Source organism: Dermacentor variabilis, chromosome 11, assembly GCF_050947875.1.
Source record: "Dermacentor variabilis isolate Ectoservices chromosome 11, ASM5094787v1, whole genome shotgun sequence".
Lineage (NCBI taxonomy): Eukaryota > Metazoa > Arthropoda > Arachnida > Ixodida > Ixodidae > Dermacentor > Dermacentor variabilis.
This window is the reverse complement of record NC_134578.1, coordinates 32962688-32966829: the sequence shown is the minus strand read 5'-3', so window position 1 is coordinate 32966829 and position 4142 is coordinate 32962688.

Here is a 4142-nt window from a genome sequence, read left to right as displayed (position 1 = left end):
ACGTCGCTTCGGCAAAAGGAATACGGAACCTAATTCCGTACCACGCATACCGAACCACTCTTCTACCACCAAAGTTGCTCATATCTTGTTGATTATTCTTTACAAAGTTATTCCGCAGAATTTTGAGAACGGCAGCTCACAAACAAATGTTACATAAAAAAGCACGGACAGCACATATCTTTTATGTTAGCTCTTCTCAGACTGAAAAATAAATAGTGCGACGCAATAAAAGGAGATGGACCAACACAAGAGACCGCGTTTATACCAGAAAGCTTGCGTTCGTGCATAGCGTTCGCCGCCGCCATTTCCCGGCGAACGTCATAAGCTGCAGTTGCCGTAAAGGGGTCTTTGAATGGTATTGCTTTCCACTCTTAAAGGTGAAGCTTAAGCGTCCTGCAAATTTTTGTTTCACACTTTTAATATTGGAGTCTGAGAAGATCTAACATAGAAGGTATTCGCTGTCAGTATTCTATTTTCATGGCATTCGTTTGTGGGCTGTCATTTTAAAAATTTCGGGAAATAACTTCTCAAGAATGCAAGACAAGGTGTGAACAACTTTGGTGATAGAAGAATGGTGGGTATGCGTGGCTGGAAATTCCTTTTAGCTGGACGCGCGACGTACAGGACGCCCACGCCGTGATTGTGACTCAGTTTTCGTATCGTACCTTGCTGAAATAACATTTTTTTTTTCTGAACACGCGAGAATTTCTGCGACATGGGGCCCTATGTGGGGCTTTTAACGCGATCGCGTTAAAAACAAACTTCCTTGGCTATGCACGAAGGCGGGCTTTATGGTTCTTTCTTTAGGGCGTTGCAAGCAACCGTGCAGGCCGCGCCGCTTCTACATTTAGACACACCTCAAATGGCAGCTGGAATATGGCGTTAAAAGCAGTTTGTGTTTGAGTTTCCGCTTAACAGAATTATGTTTTCTTGTACATTTAAATCACCGTCTGACGCTACCATGACGGTAGGAAGTGTGTAAGTCGTACTTGATGAATTTTCTGACGAATTTTACTTTCATGAATGAAATTAATTCAACGACGCCTATGCGATACGTGGAGGACCTGCATTGTTGGAGATGCGTGGTTCGTGATGATTTTCTCGGCCGTGGACGTCGGCGCCGGATGCCAACGCCGACCCCCAATTTTCTACGACCCGGGGCCTTTAATGCCATGGCATTAATATTTTGGAGCACGCATAAACTTAGCCTTTAGGAGTGCAACGCGATAGAACTCACAGATCCCCGAATGCTTCTCGCGGTTGCGGTCAACTGCAGCCTATGTAACCATAATGTTTTCTGGAAACGCTGGCGGCCAACGCTAAGCACGAAGGCGAGCTTTGTCGTTTTTTTTTTCTGAGGGTGGTCTTGGAGGAAACGAGTGGGCCGCACGGCTCTTACTAAAACAAGCCAAAGAGCAGCTGGAAAATGCTATAGCATTAACAGGGTGTTGCGATTGGGTCGCAAGCCCCAAGGGCAGCGTTGGCCTGGCGGAATGGGGCACAGCTGGAAGCATCCGAAGGTCCTGGCAAAGGATGACTCGACTGCTAACAGAACAACTTATTTATTCTAGCATCGCAAAAGAGCGGCCGGTCAGGTCGACCGAAGTGGAGAAACGGGAGCCCACGTTACTCGACTGAATAAATCGTAGCTTCTCTCTTGGCGTCCGGGGGCAGATGCTTTTATACTCTCGGAGGCGAGGGCAAGAAGGAACGGCTCGCAAGAGGCGCACGTGACGGCGGCGCACGGACAGGTTGTGACAATAAGTGACGCATCCGCCGGGCCGGCGCCGCTCAGACCTCCTCGCTTCACAGTTCAGGAGCTCCTCTCCCCGGCTGCCGTGCTTTGACAAGCGTGGGCACCAACATGGACACACACACACACACACACACACACACACACGAAGACACGTGGCATTGAAACATGCCTGGACGCGCTCAGCAGGAGGCGTTGGGACAGCGCTGAACTGGCCAAAATGTCCGCCGCTGTGAACGAAGCCCCGGCGTCCGTTGCATCCGCGCCGGCTATACCGCACGTCGGAGGCGAAACGTAACAGACCGCCCCGCCGGGAGAAGGAGATCCCGATGGTCAGGGGACTGCATCCGCTGTCCGGAGGGATGTCGCTCGATGATGCTCATAGCCGAAGTTGGTCGTCCCTCGGCGTTTCTTGAGCGCAGCGCACAGAGAAGGCCTCGTTCTCACGTTCAGGTTCACACTGGACACAGCAAAGTGACTTCGGGAGAGTGCCATTTTTTTTCTCGTTCCCAGAAAGCGTTAGAACTACGCCGAAACTGAACCGCTCAGTCAGCAAGCACGACACAACCCTCACTAAGCCATGCCAGGCTCTTTCCCCTTTTATACTACTGCCTAGTTCCTTACAGTAGTCTAGTAGCACTCAGAACGCATCCACAAATTGGAAAATTGCACTAGAAAGCACGTCATGACTTTGAAACACTAAACAAAAGCAATATGTTAAAAATCCTGCCTCAGGAAGAAAACATCAGTAACAAACAACTTTGAGGCTGATTCCTACGTTAGGTGCCTCGACTTAAGCCATCGGCGTTACCGTTGAGTCTCCCCTTTTTGTAACGCACCTCAAAGGAATATTGTTGCAAAGCGAGGCTCCAGCGCAGGAGGCGACCATTTTTGGAAGAAATGGTCTGCAGCCATTGGAGAGGGCAGTGATCCGTCTCAATGATAAATCTCGAGCCGGCTAGGTAGCATGACAATTTCTGAACGGCCCACACGAGACACGCACACTCTTTCTCGGTGGCGCTGTACGCCTGCTCACAACTGGTCAGCTTACGACTAGCATACAGGACGGGGTGTTCCACTTCTCCATTTTCTCGTTGGCACAGTACAGCGCCCATGCCTCGCTCACTAGCATCGCACTGAACAACGAACCCTTTTGTGTAGTCTGGCGATCGTAGCACAGGCTGGCTTGTTAGGGCGCTCTTTAGGGCGCTAAAAGTTCTTTTTCTTGTCTCGTACCAGACGACTGTTTGGGGCTCTGTTTTTCTTAGAGCATCCGTCAGGGGAGCCGCGATATCAGAGTACCTGGGTATGTACCTCTGATAGTAGCCGGTGACACCTAAGAACGACCGAATATCGGTCTTTGTGCGCGGTTGCGGGAAGTCTCTCGCACAGCGGCCACCTTTATTTCAGAGGGGCAGCGACGACCCCGTCCAATCACGTGACCGAGGTAGACAACCTCGGCCTGTGCTAACTGGCACTTGGGAGCCTTGACTGTCAAGCCCGCTTCGCGCAGGCGGGTTAGCACTGCCCGCAAGTGTGCCATATGCTCAGACCAGGATGTGGAGAATATCGCTACGTCGCCTAAATACGGTAAAGCGAATTCTTCGTGTCCCCGCAACACTTTGTCCATGAGGCTTGAAAAGCAGTATGGCGCATTCTTCAAACCCAAACTCAACACTTTAGGACGGAATGTTCCCATTGGTGAAATGAACGCCGCATACCTACTAGCCTCTTCTGTAAGTGGAACAGTTTTTGAACAACCCGTGCTGGGCCCTCCCACCGATCGTCGTGTTTGTTTTTTAGCGATGTGCGCAATATCATTACCTCATCGCCCACCTCAAAACGACGGGCCCTGGCTGTGCGATCATAATAAACCTTGGCCCTCTGCTGGACCTTTGCCATTGCTTCACCTGACAACTCCTGTGCCCTTGTTAAGCGTTCGAGGAGCCTAAGCACGTACTCCACCACGACTGGGTCGTCGCCCCTGCCTTCCCAGGAGTCTCGAAGCATGCTAAGCGGAGACCGCAGCGAGCGACCGTACACCAGCTCAGCTGGCGAAAACCCCGTAGCCTCATGCGGCGCGGTCCTTAATGCAAACATCAGACCAGGCAGACACAGCTCCCAGTCAGTTTGTTGTTCAAAACACAATGCTCTCAACACGCATTTCATGACGGAGTGGAGCTTCTCAACGGAATTCGACTGTGGGTGGTACACTGAGCTGTGTAACAGCCTTACACCGCACCTTTCGAGAAAGGCTGTCGTCAAAGCGCTAGTAAACACTGTGCCCTGGTCTGACTGGATTTCCGCAGGAAAACCAACTCGCGCAAATATGGACAGTAGTGCATTGACTATCTCAACTGAGCTCAGTTCTTTAAGCGGCACTGCTTCA